We start from the raw sequence: 16,067 nt of genomic DNA, 5'->3' as shown, positions 1-16,067 counted from the left end.
GCCTGGTAGTAAGTTTGAGGTAAAGTCACTTCAGGTAGGCGTCCTCACTTGTAACACAGAGCAGCGGATCGGGGCACACAATTGGGAGACACTCGCCTGATTCAGGCTCCACTCTTACTGGTTTGGAGCTGGGTAGTTGTGTGTGGCTCCATTTCCTTATCTGGAAAATAGAGGCAGGAGTCCCAGAGTGGCCCGGGGTTGGGGGGGGGGGGCGGGTGGTCGTATCAGATGGTGGGCCAGAACCTAGTGCGGTGAGGGATAGGCACTCCTGTAAAGGGTAGTCGCTCTTGTCTTTGGCTGGGTGGTGACGGTCCAGCCTGCAGCCCTGTGCGTCATGGGTCCATTGGAATAATTTCAGTCCCTGTGCGGGGGAGGCAGGAGTATCCCCACAGAGCTAGAACAGTACTGGGTACCTAGCAGGTGTTCAGTAATTGCTGCATACGTGAATAACGAAAGGGAACAGCCCCGGGCCCTGCCCTGAAGGAGCTCACTGTGCAGGACGAGGCCTGGAGAGATGCCAGAGCTTTGTGGTTGTCTTTAAAAAGAAACCAAACAAAGAACTACTTCTACCGGCTGACCCCAAACCCCCTCTGCTCACTGCCGGGACCTCTCAGCCCTGCAGGGGAGCTCAGGACTGTATGCCAGGTCTGGCCCAACTATTAACTCTCTAAGCTAGCCGCCTACCCCTTCTCGGATGTTTTCTCCTCATCTTTAGAAAAGATGTGCCCTCTGCCCTCTCAGGGTAGTTCTGGGGAGCCCCAAGCAGTAGAAGGTTCTGGGTCTGAGAGGTCTTTGGTGCCTGTGTGCAGTGACCCTCCCCTGAGGCAGGCCCCGGGTCTCCTGCCTCCCCTCTGTTTGGGTGTCAGAGCTCCCGGGGCGTTATTCTTGGTGAGTTCCCCTCTAAGTGTATTAGGGTCGAATACAAGGAAGAGTAACACGACGACTGCTCTGGGTCCTGATTCGAACAAGATTGATTTTTCTTCTTCTCATCCCCAGCCCTGATCTTTGGACCAGAAAGGAATTAAAAAGATGCCCCTCACGATGGCCGTGCCTGTCGGTTACATGGAGCTCCATTCAAGGATTTTCGGAGCCTTTTGGATTTACAGTGATATTCAGCTGCCTGGGGAATAACGTTGGTGGAAGCTTTCTCTGGAGTTACGTACACCCGACACCTGTCTGGATGCTACTGGCGGTTTTAAGGAAGGCCCTGGCTGAGTGCCTGGCGGATCCCTGCAGCCTGGATGCCCGTGGGAGACGGAGGACCGCGGCTTCCTGTGAGGGCTGACGACTCTGTCCTTCTCTCCTCACGGATGCCTGGTTGGGTCTCTGCCAGCCCCGCCGGGGGCTCCCTGTGACACGTAAGGCCTGTCTCCTCCTTGTGCACACGTCCTCTGCATGTTCTGTCAGGTGTCCACCTGGGCTTTAGGTGACACTGGCCTGGCTGGTGGGAGGGGGGTCGCCGTGATGGAGCCGGCCCTCAAGGGGAGCTGGCGTTGAATGAGCTCACTCTGTGCGTCTGCCTGGGTGCTGGGTGCCTGGGGGAGATGGACGGAAATGGGAAGGAGCTTCCCAGGAGCCTCCACCGTTCCCTGTTGATGTCCTGGTTCGTGTGCCCGTCTCCGTCCACCAGACCACAAGGGCCTCGAAGGCGGAGGCCTCTTCCTTCTGAAGTGTGTTTTGAACACCCACCACGGTGCCTGGCACGTAGCGTCTCTGGCTGCAGAAAGGGCATCAGGGCGCGACCGTTAGTGAATTAAGGTGTTGAGAGTGAGTAGGGACGGAAGGCACGCTTCTGTGCTCAGCGCGAGAGATGCATTGTTGGATGCTTGCAGGGTGCGTGTGGAGCCAGGAGGCCTGGGTTTGAGTCTCTGACCCACCCCTGCTGTGTGCCTCGAGCCGAGTGGCTGCTGCCTGCCTCTCCCTTCTCTGTTCAGTGGCGGTGATGTGTGCCCTTGCTCTTGCCGGGGTCGTGTTGAGGATCACAAAATAGACGCTCGTGCTGACACCCAGCACGGGGCCCGGCACGCGGCAAACGCTCAGCACATAGTAGGGTCACCGTTGGCTGGGGGAGGGCTCCTGCGGAGGGTCGGCCGTTGTTTGGGCCGCGAACCAGAGCCAGGTGGCCCGTGCCGGGCTTCGTGCCGGGTACTGCGGTTTGGCGCAGGCAGTTGGTCGAAGGTCGCTGTCGCCGGAGCCCGTGGGGAGGTCTGGTGGGCCAGGGAAGGGAGCCTCGCGTCCGTGTGAGGGAGGGAGTGCCGGGCTGGACATGGCATTGAAGGTCTGTGGGGGTTCTGCAGGAGACAGGCTGGCCCCTGTGACACTGGTGACCCTGAGGGATGTGGCCTTAGCGTCAGGCCGCCCGCGGGAGAACAGCGGCTCAAACAGCCAGTGCCCCGAGTACAGGTCACCCGGGGCCACCTGGCACTTGGTTGCCAAGACCGCACTGAGGTGGGACCTGGCTTTGATTTGGACGGGGTTCCCAGGGCCGCTCGTGCCCCATGGCACTTCTCAGCGAGGCTTTCCCTGACCTCCTCATGGATGGAAATAGTGTCCCTCTGGTTATCCACCCTGCTCTCAGTCGGCGCCCCTAGATGTGTTATAATTTGGTATTCACTTAACGCGGGTTCTTTGATCTCTTGTCTTTCTCCCCCGCTGGAAAGCAGTCTCTCTGAGGTCAGGAAGCACGTTTGCCTTACACAGTAGGCATCTCATTTCTGTATCTCACTTGATCAGATCAGAGAGTGACTCTTCGTGGTTTTATTTCAGTTTTCCTGGAAGGGACAGACAAAAAAAGGGAAGTGCTCTCTTTTTGAGCATCTGTATAACTCCGGCAGCCAACAGTCCCACTAGGTGGGCAGTGGTGTTCCCATAGTACAGCTGAGAACGGTGAGTTTCACGGGGGCCATGTAGCTCACCCTAGGATCTTTATCTAAGAGAACACTGAGCAGGAAGCCAAGAGCTGCCTGGTGTTTTACACTGAATCATGCCAATTCAGCTGAAGGGTAAAGACTTTTCCTTGGGGGGCCTTTAGAAGGGTGTGTGTGTGTGTGTGCGTGTGTACATGTGTGTATGTAGCATTGCCCACTGCAGAATGCTCTTGGGCTCCTCACAACTGGGTGCCCTCTTTGTCCTCCGGGAGAGACAGACTTTCACTGAGACCCTCCCTCCTGTGTGGAGGAACAGGGGCCACGCTGGGTCCCAGGATAAAGTGTGTTTGGGTTGCAGTCTGGCCCCTGGAGGCTCACAGCCCTCAGGGAGCCTGTGCCCTTGGGTGAGTGGGGCTTTGCAGCCCCGTGTGATGGGTGTCGTGCTGGCAGTACTGTGGCCAAGCAGGGCAGGGAGAGGAATCATGCAGGGAGGGGGCTGGTGGGTCTGGAGAACGGTGAGGGCAGGGGGGTTCTGCTGGGCTTGCACAACTGTCCTGGGGCATGAGGGCCTCAGTTAGAAGAGTGAGTTGGGAAGACTGAGGCACAGCACTGCCCCTCGGCCTCTTGCGCCTCTTCTTGCCATTTCCCCTGCCTTCCCTCTGTGGCACCTGTGCCCCCACTTATCACATGACCTGCAGCCCCGCTTCTCTTTTTATCCGTTGCTCCCAAGAACAGACCCATCGTGGGGGTCTGGCTTATGCCTGCTCCTCCCAGGAGGACCGGAACGGGCTCTGCACCAGGAGACATGGCATGGTCACGGGGGGAAGTAAGACTCAGCCTGGCTCCTCCTTTCTGGCGGCCGAGTCCCGGCCCCCCACCTGCAGGGTCGTACCCTGTGGACGCTGACATGGAAGTGATCGCCATGTATTGAGCCACGCTGTGTGCAGGGCACATGGCAGATAACTCTTCCGTTCCAACCCCTAAGGGACCTGTGGGGTAAACACCACTTACTGTGGGATGACAGGTATAAACCAGGCTGGTCCTGGGCACGCCTGGCCCAGTGGCCGCTGGACTTACCGGTTAGATGGTGAACCGTGCTACTGGCTTGCGCTTGGTCCTCGTGCAGGCCCCTGTGCTGGTGTTGCTGGTCGTGCTGGGCCTGCTGGTCCTGGTCCCGGTCCTGGTGCTGGCCCTGGTCCTGTTGCAGCTGGCGCTGCTCTTGGTATTTCCTGTGTCCAAGGCGGCCCCTCCAGTCCCCCCTTCGCCGCCCCGTGTGCAGTTTGCATTTCTGCTTCTAGCATGTGGGCTTGGCCTCATCTCCTTATCTCACAAGTCCATCTTCAGCTTCTTGGAAGAGCCCCGTGTCTCTTTGAACCCTGGTACCCCGGACCGCTGCGAGAGCAGGCCTGACCCTCTCCTTATTTATTTATTTTTCCTGGGCCGCTGTGGTGACTCACAACACACACACTCATCCTGGGGCTCAGGGATGCGGTGCTGCCCTCCCGCTTACACGGATGCTCCAAGCCAGCATTCCTAGAGATGGCTTTTTGCCCTGGACTTGTTCCCCAGCAGGGGTGCCTGGGTCCCCTGGAGTATACACGGGCTCAGCTGAGGGAGAGGCTGTGACTCATTCTCCAGGCTGAGCCCGGACACCAGGCTTCTCGATGAACAGCCGCGAGATTGCTTAATGGCGGGTGTTTTTTAGCTCTTGGAATGTGCCTGGTTAATCTTCCAATCTGGCGAGGTGGGTGCGGTGCCCCTTCTTATATATGAAGAAACTGGGCTGCAGACAAATCCAGAAAGCTTCTGAACTTCTCTCTGGAGAGAAGCAGAGAAGCTGGTACCTGTACTCCAATCTGCCTGCCTTCAGCCTCCCTTCTCCTGCGGGGCCAGTGGCTCTCAGGCTGCGGTGAGGTGTGCTGCAGGTTACCGAGGGGCAGGCTGACTTAACAAACACGGTGTTACACTTACCTTATCTTGACTTAGAAAAAGATCACACTTGACTCATGAGGCCTGTTATTTTGCAGTGTTGTTGCTTAGGACACGGATATTTGACTTTAAAAGCCATTTTTGCAAAAAATACTGCAGTAACACAAGTAAACGTAGCCTTCTTGAAGAGGGCAGCATTTGGAATGCGGTCCTCATTTCCATCTGTGCTGCTCTCGCTGCGTGGCTCTGGCCACATCACTGGGGACAGCATCTCTCTGCCTGTGACCTGAGTAGCTCTGTGCTCCGCTTCACATCAGCTGTGCCGGTGAGTTCAGTGGGATCCTCCCGAGATCCAGAAGGTTCGTGATGAAGGGACTGCACAGCTCAGTCTGAAGCTAGATGGAAAACAAGAAGAATCTCAGCACCAGAGCGCTATATAAAATCCCATAATTCTGCTCGGATTGACCGTGGCCATTGCTCTTGGCACTGCAGACGCCTCGTATTTATCGAGCACCCAAAGTCTTCAGGTCAACTCCTGTGTTACTGTCTGGGGTTGAATTAGGAAATAGTAAATGTTCCCCCTATGAAATCAATTGATGACTCATTCACTCATTTTTTCATTCATTTCCCCTCAATAAACAGGGGATAATATTACCTACCCCATGGGTTCATTGTGAGAATTACATAAGAGAACATATTGAAGGGCTTAATTCAGTGCCTGACATATAATAAGTACTCTGGGAATACCAGCTATTTTTAAGTAAAATGTTGAAATGGAATTAGAAGATCAAAACCCGTACGCATATAGAAATAAAGAACATTGAGGATGAGTTACTAAAATGTAACATTAAATTCCTCTCTGACTTCCTAGTCAGCACAACACAGTGGAGAGGTTATGTTTGTCTCGGTCAAGGATTGGCAGACTTTTCTGTCAAGGACGAGGTAGTAAATATTTTTGGCTTTACGGGACACACAGTTCTGTCACCACTAGTCAGTTCTGCCTCTGTATCCGGAAGGCAAGCGTAGCCAGTATGTAAATGAGTAGGCATGGACATATTCCAGTAAAACTTTATCAGAATTGGCAGTTAGTCCATAGGCTGTACGTTGCCCCTGGGTGTGAATGAGGGAAACCTTGGGGTGCCTGGATGGCTCAGTCAGGTAAGCATCTGACTTCGGCTCAGGTCATGATCTTGCAACTCGTGGGTTCAAGCCCTGCATCAGGCACTTTGCTGACTGCTCAGAGCCTGGAGCCTGCTTCAAATTCTGTGTCTCCTTCTCTCTCTCTGCCCCTCCCCTGCTCACACTCTCTCTTGTCTCTCCTTCAAAAATAAACATACATTTAAAAAAAAAAATTAAGTGAGGGAAACCTGCTTATCACTGAGTGAAAGAAACTTCTGGATCATAAACTTTAAAAAAAATGTGTTACAAGTGTGGTCCTTTTTTAAAAAAGATTTTATTTACTTATTTATTTACTTATTTATTTACTGACTTATTTTTGAGACAGAGAGAGACAGAACGTGAATGGGGGAGGGTCAGAGAGAGAGGGAGACACAGAATCCAAAGCAGGCTCCAGGCTCCGAGCTGTCAGCACTGAGCCCGCCGCGGGGCTCGAACCCACAAACCGCGAGATCATGACCTGAGCCAAAGTCGGAAGCTCAACCAACTGAGCCACCCAGGCGCCCCTAAGGTTTTATTTTTAAGTAATCTCTACACCCCATGTGCAGCTTGAACTTACAACCCTGGGATCAAGCGTTACACGCTTCGCTTGACTGAGCCAGCCAGGCACCCCAAGATGTGGTCTTTGTCTGAGGCTTGTTAAACGGTATATAGACAGTGCTTTCTTTAGGGTTTTATGGAAAATATAGAAGACCTTTACATTGCTAGTTCTTTTACCACGTATCTAACAAACATTTATTGAGGTCTTACTGTGTCTCAGCCCATAATGGAACCAAAAGGCACGTGCATTTTGGCAAGGGGTGCTGCATTAGCAAGGGATCATCTCAGTGATGATGTGGGGAAGTCAGCTTAGAGTGTTTTCAATGTTGGACGCACTGTCCAATCCCTGAATGACACACAGGCCTTAGTGTTAATTCGAGTGGCAGGTGTCAAAATCCTGCCACACGGGGTGGGTAGGAGTGTCCTCTGAAATCCTTGCCCCCCTTGAGTGATAGCTGCAGTTATGCGAAGGATGTGGTCTTTGGAGCAGAGCACAACCAGGTTTTGAAGCTTTGCTGTTTCACAGCCGTGTGACCTTGCTCTAGTTCCTAAACCTCTCTGAGCCTCTCTTTCCTTATCTGCAAAGTTGGGACCTTGACACTGCTGAATCTTTGGTTCTTACCTCCGTGTAGTCAGCTAGTATTTACTGTCTAAATGTTAGTTCCTCCCCGTGGGGGCCTGAGGGCCTCACCTCTCCCTTATCCCAGGAAGCCGGGTGGATGTGAGGATTATAGCCTGCTTGTCCCAGGTGAATGTTCAGGGTAAGAAGGCTTGAGAAAACACTGGCCTGAGGAATTCCGAAGTTAATGAAGGGAACAGATTCCAGAAGGGTCTCGGCCTGACCTCCCACCCTTTTTCCAACCCCCTGTTCTCCCTGAGCGAGTTTGGAGGCAATCAAAGCATTAGAGCAGCTGCATAAAACAACTCTCACGCAGTGGGGCAGGACTGTGGCCTTGGCCACTGGAAGTCTGGGCCAGAGTGGGTGACTTTGAGTCTCTTCCCTACAGTGCCTGGTTAACCCAGGCAGGGCATTGGGAGCAACCAGGGTGGGCAAGGCAGGCCATCATGGGAGAAGGGGGCATATTTGAAAAAGCTGGAGGATAATTTTCAGCCATCCAAAGGTGGGAGGGACTACGGGGCTGTGTGAGAAATTTGAAAGAAGACCCAGGTGCCTATAAAAAAAAAAAAGGAAACTTTTTCCATTATTCTGACTTTAGGACCCAAGAGGTGTATTCAGTAAGGACTAGTGGGGTAGGATAAAGACGACAGGCTTTTGTTGACTGATAACAGTTTCCAGATGCATTCTCTGTTTCCAGCTAATGGAAACTTCGGGGAAAAGGCTTCGGGGCCCAGAGCTAGGCAGTGAAGTGCCATTGTGCTGCTGGAGGCCAGAGCTGGGCAGCGAAATCGCTACGGTGGGTGGGCCACATTGACTGGGGCTCATTCTGGGCAGATGGGCCGAGCGTAGTCTGTCTGCAGTCCCGGGACCCAGGGCGGCTGCATTGGACCTGCCAGGAGCTGCGCGGCCTTGGCTGTGAGCTGGTCCTCCCTTCTGCTCTGGTCCCTCTCTGGGAAGTGGATTATTTCCGGTGGTAGTGGGGGGGGGGGGGGCGGCAGGGGGCGGCTGGGGAGGCTTCGTCCCCTTTCTTTTGTCTTGTCAAATTGCTGGCCATGCTGATAGCTGGTTCGGGACAACAGTGGCTGCGGGGGGGGGGGGGGGGTCTTTCCCTCCCATCTATCTCTCTTCCCTGCTCTATGACTCCACATGGGGTGGGGGTTCTGGGGAGAGGGGCTCCACTCTACCTGATTACCAGGAACTGCCCCGACCCTTCCCTCCCCCGTGGAGGCTTATCTGGCTCCAAGCAGAGCAGCTGCTCTGGTGAGCTCTCCGAGTCTCTCAGAAGTAGAGACTGGGTTTATTTAGCAGGAGGTAGTGACATAAACAAATAAACATTAGCCAGGACAAGCTCCCAGCTTTCTGCTCACCCAGGGGCCCTGGAAACTCTTACATTTTCAGAGAATGTGACAACAGTGCTCGTCATAAAAAGAGTTTTCCTGTCGGAGAAATGCTCTGGGGGGAGGTTGTCAGGGAATGTTAGAAAATCAGGGGCCATGTACGTCCTGGGGCTTCCTGGCTTTGTGCCCTTGCAGGGGGACACTTGACCTCTCTGGATCTTCTGTTCCTTCTACATGGAGCTGGTTATTATGAAAATTACGTGACCTGAGACGTGAAGCCTGGCCAGTTATTAGCCCACCTCTGAACCTGACCGTAAGTCAGATTTGTGACTTAGGTTGGTTTTGTGACTGTCCTGCTTTCTGGTTGTTGAGTCCGCTCAGGCAGTGCCTGGGGCTTCTCTGAGGCTCGGGCTCCTCGGCTTTCAGTGAGGTGGTGGCCCACGCCTTGTGTCCCTCACATGCTTGTTGAAAGGACCACATCAGTCACCTCTGGGAAAGCGTCTGAGAGCCGGATGGTGTGGCCGTGCTGGACTGTGTGATAGCCTGCTCTCTTGACAGTGGAGCCTGGCAGAGGTGGTGGGTTCCAGCACGTTCCTCAAGGTTGAGGCCGGGCAGCACTAGACTGATGAGGTGTGTGCAAGACACAGGCAGCCTGCCTCCCTCTGAGGCCAGGCAATGCTGGGCACACTGTGAGGGCCTCCAGCTCTCTGCTTCCTGCATCCTTCAGACTGACTTGCCAGACTCTAGAGTCTGCTGAGTTTCGCCGTGGTTTCTTGGCGTGACGTGAATCGTCCAGATCTGAGACACAAAACAAGAAGCCACCGAGAGTCATTTAACAAACTCCCCCGTTCCTACCCCAGGATCGACAGGTGTTAAATGATGTGGCAGGTGTGCTTTGGAATACTGCTTCTAAAGAAATAAGAATTTAGCGGTAGAGTGCAAGTCTGTGGGCTCTCTGCTCCCATTCCGTTTCCTTCCCTTCGCAGAAGTACCACTCTCCTGAACTTGGGTGGTGGGTCACATTTTTGTTTTTATTTTTTAATTTTTAAAATGTTTATTTATTTATTTTGAGAGAGAGGGAGAGGGAGAGGGGCAGGGAGAGGGAGAGGGAGGGAGGAAGCAGGGGAGGGGCAGAAAGAGGGAGGGAGAGACAGAGAGAATCCCAGGCAGGTTTCATGTTGTCAGTGCAGAGCCCGACGAGAAGCTTGATCCCACGAATCATGAGACCATGACCTGAGCGAGATCAAGAGTCGGATGCTTCACTGAGCCACCCCGTGCCCCTGTAGTAGGTCCCGTCTTACCCTTTTCTTACAAATCTGTTTGGAGACCTTTTATAGCACTATTTCATGTGTTCAAAAAAATTTTTATGGAGGTGGCATCACGTAGGTATACGGTGACTACAATTTGCTCTTTTCAGTCTGTGTTACATTTAGATGCTTCTTTGCTGCTGTGTTTGTTCCTTCATGCTTCTCATGGTGGATTTGGGGGCGTTTCTAGGTTTTTGCCACTGTGAACAGTGCTGGGGGGGAGCCTTTGTGCCCACATCTCCAGGTGCACATGTGGGTGTCCCCAGGGGCTCAATGCCTGGGGATGCACACTGTCTGTCTTGTCAGAGGGAGCCAAGCTGCTGTCCAGTTGGAACCATCTGTTGGCTGGGGGTCTCCCTGCGAGCCCGTGACCTCCTAGTGTGATGCTCGCCCCTGCCTTCTTAGGTGAGGTTGGCAGTGCCCAGCCCCAGCCCCAGCCCCAGCTCTTTATGTGTTGAATGGGGTGAATTCTGGAAGGAGATGAGGCCAGCACAGAGGATAGGACTAGAGCCACGGCTGCCCTCTGCCGAAGCCTGGTCAGCAGAGAGAAAAATAAGAAATGGGGGTGGTGGAGAAATGGGCGCTGAAGGCTCCCCACGTGAGGACTGACAGGGGTGTCTGAGCCCAGATGGATGTCACTTGTCTGGGAACCCCTACCAGCTGGCTTCTGGGAGGCTGACAAGGCTGGGTCTATGCAGTTGTGGACAGCCGAGGAGGTGTTGGGGTCCCCATCGTGGGGGACAGGAGTCACCCTGATGGCTGTGGGAGCCGTTCTCAGCCGGAGAGGAGCAGAGCCCACAGCTCCAGAGAGGTAATGGGGAGGAGGAGGCCGGGCCACAGCAGGGCAGCTTGTCAGATTTGTCAGCAGAGAAGAAAGTGCCGGAAGGAAGGTCCATGCTCTGGAAGAGCTGAGAGAAACCAGAGAATGAGAGAGGATTAAACACAAAGTTTGAGAGTTTTTTTTTCTTTTTTGATTACAAATGGAAAATTTGAGTTTGGCAATGGGAAAATAATGTGTGTACTGGGAAATAGTCTTTTTTCTTCTTTTTAAAAAATGTTTATTTATTTTTGAGAGAGTACAAGTGGGAGGGGGCAGAGAGAGAGGGAGACAGAAGATCTGAAGCAGGCTCTGTGCCGACAGCAGTGAACCCAACGTGGGGCTCAAACTCAAAAACCTGTGTGATCATGACCTCAGCCGAAGTTGGATGCTCAACCGACTGAGCCTCCCAGGTGCCGTCTTCTTTTCTTTTCTTTTTTTTTTTTTTTAAGTCTATTTATTTTGAGAGAGAGAGCGTGCAGGAGGGGCAGAGAGAGGGAGAGAGAGAATCCCAAGCAGACTCCAGACTGTCAGTATAGAGCCCAGGGCGGGGCTCGAACCCACAAACCATGAGATCGTGACCTGAGCCGAACCCAAGAGCTGGATGCTTAACTGACTGAGCCACCCAGGTGCCCCTAGCCCTTTTTCTTCTTAAACCTTTTCCCTGATGGTAAAACTAATACAAGGGGTTTGGAGAAAATCTAGAACATAAAGAAAAGCATACATGGTTGAGAAAAGGCTCCGTAACGCTCCATGAGGAACCACCCCTGCTTTGAGTAGGGTGACCAACTCATCCTGGTTGTTCCAGAACATTCCTGGTGTCAGCACTGGAAGTCCCACCTCCTGGGGCTGGGGTACATCGTGCCATTTCAGGGGCGCATGCGGCACTGAGAGGTTACCATGCCCTCCCTCTCCAGCTTTGTGGTTGGGGGCCCATCCCTCCCACCTGCAGACCTTGTTGGTGCACTGAGTGAGCATCGCTGTCTCTGCTGGGGATGGATGGTTTCGGGGTGCATGCGTGATGCCAAGGGGTGATGTCCAAGGAAGCCTCACCTAGAGAAGAGAATCCCTCCAGGATGTGCATTACTGAAGTTTCTGGAGGGCCGGCAGTTCTGAAAACCCTGTAAGGTCTTCACGTTCATTGCTTGTCTGTCCATTCAACTGTGCTGAGAAATCCAGGCTCTGTGGGTTCCTTGAGTACCTATTTGCTTCCGTTTGGTGTTTTTCGTGGCTTCACCTTATTTAATCACAGAAGCAATGCTGCGAGGCTGTTGCTGTCATCCCGATTTTGCAGGTGAGGAACTCAAGGGCAGGTTAAGCTCCCACCCCGGGTTTGCCTGATATCACAGTCTTAAGTTTTTTGTGTCACTTTATTTTTTTTTTTATGTTTTTATTTTTTTTAATGTTTGTTTATTTTTGAGAGAGACAGAGATAGAGCTTGAGTGGGGGAAGGGCAGAGAGAGAGGGAGACACAGAATCCGAAGCAGGCTCCAGGCTCCGAGCTGTCAGCACAGAACCCGACGCGGGGCTCGAACCCACAGACTGCGAGATCATGACCTGAGCCGAAGTCGGATGCCCAACGGACTGAGCCACCCAGGCGCCCCTTTTGTGTCACTTTATGTCCAACGTAGTGTGGTGGCTGCAGGGGGTGGGGGGTGGCTGGCACTAATCTCGGCTCTGCCATTCGCTAGATGTGTGGCCTTGGGCAAGTTATTTAACTTCTCCTACCTCAGTTTCCCCATCTGTAAAGTAGGGTCATCATAGTTCTTCTATTGAGATTGAATGTTTGTGTCTTCCCCACATTTTTATGTTGAAGCCCTAAGTCCCAGTGGTGGCATTTGGGGGGTTGCTTTGGGAGGTGATAAGGCTCAGATGAGGTCATGAGGGTGTGCCCCCCGCCCCATGGGGGCGTCCTTGTAAATGTCCTTGTAAAGAGGCAGACAGACAGATCTCTGTCTCTCTTTGTATGCTTATACACCAAGGGAAGGCCCCGTGAGCAGTGAGAAGGCAGCTGTCCACGAGCCAAGAGCTTGAGTGGGGGAAGGGCACTTGAGTGGGGGGAAGGGCTGTCACCAAGGACAAAATCTGCTGGCTCTCCAGCCTCCAGAGCTGTTGGAAATAAGTGTCTGTCGTTGCAGCCACTGTGGTATTTCATCATAGCAGCCTCAGCCGACTTAAGACAGCCTTTAGAAGGGTTCGAGGTTTCAATGAGATACTACAGGAAGCGTTTAGCACAGCACCCAACACATTCCAAGTGTTAGGTGAATCCTGGTCAGTGTTCTGGCCACCACTTTATTTATAAGTGACCCCACAGTGGTTCAGAGAGGGTCAGGAACTTGCTGACGGTCACATAGTCAGTTTGTGGCAGCTCTTGGGAGGAGCTGGGCCCTTCTTCCTCCTCTCAGGCGTGCCTTTCCCACCCTGCCCGCATGGATGGACCTAATGAACACTTACGTTACTGCATTCTTGCAAAAGCCTTGAGAGCCAGAGCAAGTCGGGGGGGGGGGGGGGGAGGGGGGAAGACTCTTGGCCGCCGCCCGCAGGGTGAAGGAGGCCATTCCTGCGGTTTCATTAGCTCTTCCGTTAGCAGCAAAATGCATACCTCCGGGTGGCATGGAGATTCCCAGTGGCCGTTGCATTTTGGATTCCGACAGCACTGGCAGTTTGCATTTTCCTGAGGATGTAAAATGTTTGGATAGCAACAAAGATAATGGTAAAAGGGGAAATTCAGGCTTGGGCTGAGCACACTGTACCCCTTTGGTGTGAGGAGTGGGTGCGAAGTGGCTTAGGGACACTGAGGGACACTTCTGATGTCCTGTGCTCCCAGGCGGGATGAGAGAGACACAAAGGACGAAGGGAAAGCCGTTTTGCCGCCTGGAGAAGCCAGTGCTGTCCTGCTGCTTCCGTGGTGTAATGTTTGAGTTTTACTCCCATCCATCCGTCAGATGTTAAGGTCTTGGGCATAGTGTTGTAGAGGCACAGTGCTTGTGTATTTGTTTCCCTCTATTGAATGCCTTTTATGCGCCGAGATTTGACTAAACCCTCTGGCAACCTCAAGAGGTAAATGCTATGGGACTCTTATCTCACAGGTGCGAAAACAGGCTCGGACAGGTTCAGGCACCCCGCTAGTGAGTCTGGGGCTGGGATTCTAAGCTTCCCTGGGACTCCTGACCACATTCCCCAGGCTGCCTGCTCCCTACCCCAGAAATGTCACAACCCACATGTGAGATGGCAGGACTCTGGTCCCAGATGGACCGAGGGTGCCCCGTGGGAGGCTGGATCTTTGTGCCTGATGGAAGTAACACCAGCCTGCTGTATCTACAGTCCCATTCTCCTGAAGTGACTCCTGAGGCCATAACCCACTCAGGGGGGTGGTGACAGGAAGTTACACCCCGGCCCCGTCAGTTTGCAGGGTGGACATAAGCCTGGTGGCCATCGGGGAGCAGGGGTGGGGTGGGCAGGGCTGGTGGGAAGGGAAAAACCTACTGCCAACAGTCCCGACTGCATTGTGGATGGACTCCTGGATTATTACATGGAGACTCGAATGACCAAATTTGGTCAGTAAACCTGGGCCACAGGAAGAGAAATGTGAAATCATTCCATTTTTCCCCAAAGTCCTCACCATTTTAAAGGACCCTGTTTTCTAAGTAACCCCCTCTAGGGATTGTGGGTGTTGGGTCTTCCCAGCCAGAGATTTGTGGAGGTTGTGAGGCAGGGGCGTGTGTGTGTGGGGGGGGGGGGGGGAAGGGGTGGGGACTGAGGAAAAGGGAGAGCAGGACAGGGGTGCGTGCATTCCGCCCCCGGCTTCTTCTTGGTTAGCTTTCTCCCCAGCAGAGAACAAGGGGCTGATTCACGTGGCGCGAGTGGCCTCCCTCGCCCAGCGTCGGGTTCCCGAGCCTTCCAGTGACTAAGGAGGAAATTCCAGCGCACATACTGCAGCCCTGCATCATTCATGCCGTTCTTCTCTATCAGAACTTTGTGCCTGCCTCACCTTTCTGGAATTTGCCTTTTCTCTTCCTTCTTCTGGGTGGTATGTGCAGGCCACCCGTGTTACGACTCCGCGGAACACAGCCCAGCTTTGGTGTTCGCGCACGGTCGTCTCCAGGCGTCCTGGGCCTCGTGTCCTCGGGATGGTCGGTGTTTGTGACTCGGCCCTTGTGACTCGTGCACGCTTCTGTGCTCCTCTGTTCCTTGGGGCTCCACAGCCGGTTCTCAACCCCTGGTGGGACCCCTGGGTAAACACTCCCGTCATCTGGACCTTGAGATTGGCTCTCTCGGGACTGCTGGTTTCCTGGCGTGCTTCCGTAGATGGGAGGGGCGCCGGAGGTGTCTGGACCGCTGGGGCAGGGGGCCGCTGTCTGGAGGAGGAGAAGCATGCAACCGTCTCCAGTTGGGAGAGGGGACGGCACGTTCTGAAGGGATGCTTTCTGCCTCTCCCAGTCCCCGTCGACCTTGGCTTCAGACCCAGCCTCCTCTGGCTTCCCTGCCCAGGTTGCTTGCCCTGTCCCCTTTGCTGCTAGGCGCTTACCTGCTCTCTGCTCCAGTGTGCTCCTGCACGTGGTGGGCCCTTCTCTCCCAGGAGCCTGGGAACGTGTCTGCTGAGAGGATCAAGTTTGGGCCCACTTTGCGTCTCAGAGCCAGGGGGCCAGCCCAGGTTTGCCGGTGGACGAAGAACTTGCAAGGGACCGGTTGAGACTTTTCCAAATTAAAGGGAGGGGGGCCACACAGGCCACTTCCCCTCTTCCCCCTGAAAGGTCAGCTGCTGTGTATCATTCAGGTAATCAGGGAGTGTATGCGGGTGTAGACAGCCCCTGCAGAGACCCTGGGATGGGAGAGGGAAGCAGGACTCCCCTCTGGGAGGCAGGGACCAGCCCCCAGGAGTGGAGGGCTGTGAGGACAGCGCTGGACCAAAGGCTTTGGGAACCAGACAGAAGCAGGGCGCTCAGGTTGTTGTTCTTTTAGGATTGTTTGCACATCAGGCCCGTAGGCGCCACCGTGGCCACCGGGGCTGAGATCTGGCGTGTGCCTGCAGCACCAGAGTGGGGGGTGGTTTTTCCAGTGGGGCCAGGGAGGGAGGCTGTGCCCACGAGGCAGACCCCAGGTACCGGGAGTGGGGTGCCAGGGAGGGCCCCGGCGCTCCGCCCCCATCCTCGCCCTTGCCTCGAGGCCAGCTCTGCCATATTGGTTGGTAGGATGCTTAATTAGGTGGCGTCTACCCTGGACTCAGGAGCGGAGGATTAGGGGTGGTGGGGGTTGGGAGCAGGTGTGCATGAACTAGGGTGGGGGGCAGGGTGATGAAAATATGCGCCAGGAAGGGATGCTTTTGAAACTTATTTTTATTCCTTAAAGAATTTCCTAGCTTTCTGTTTCCTGGGCTTCTGAGCTTTGGTGTTCTCGTCAGCAAACCGGGGACAAGAACCTCTGTTCTATGGGGGCAGGTGTGAAATCCTGAGCTGAAATGGTCAAGCTGGTAGG

At 54.0% G+C, this 16,067-nt stretch overlaps 1 long non-coding RNA gene across 5 annotated transcripts in view; it reads left to right on the top strand.

Moving 5' to 3' along the window:
• LOC106976892 (uncharacterized) overlaps positions 1–16,067 on the top strand; it is a 368,177-nt gene that overhangs the window by 66,331 nt on the left and 285,779 nt on the right. For all 5 annotated transcript variants that reach the window (XR_008292651.1, XR_008292649.1, XR_008292650.1 and 2 more), the window contains exon 2: positions 997–1,358. This is a non-coding gene — a long non-coding RNA (uncharacterized LOC106976892). The remainder of the gene's footprint in view (positions 1–996; positions 1,359–16,067) is intronic.

The sequence above is a fragment of the Acinonyx jubatus genome, chromosome F2 (assembly GCF_027475565.1).
Source record: "Acinonyx jubatus isolate Ajub_Pintada_27869175 chromosome F2, VMU_Ajub_asm_v1.0, whole genome shotgun sequence".
Lineage (NCBI taxonomy): Eukaryota > Metazoa > Chordata > Mammalia > Carnivora > Felidae > Acinonyx > Acinonyx jubatus.
Note: the sequence above shows the minus strand (reverse complement) of the source record. Positions and strands in the feature narration are given on the sequence as shown.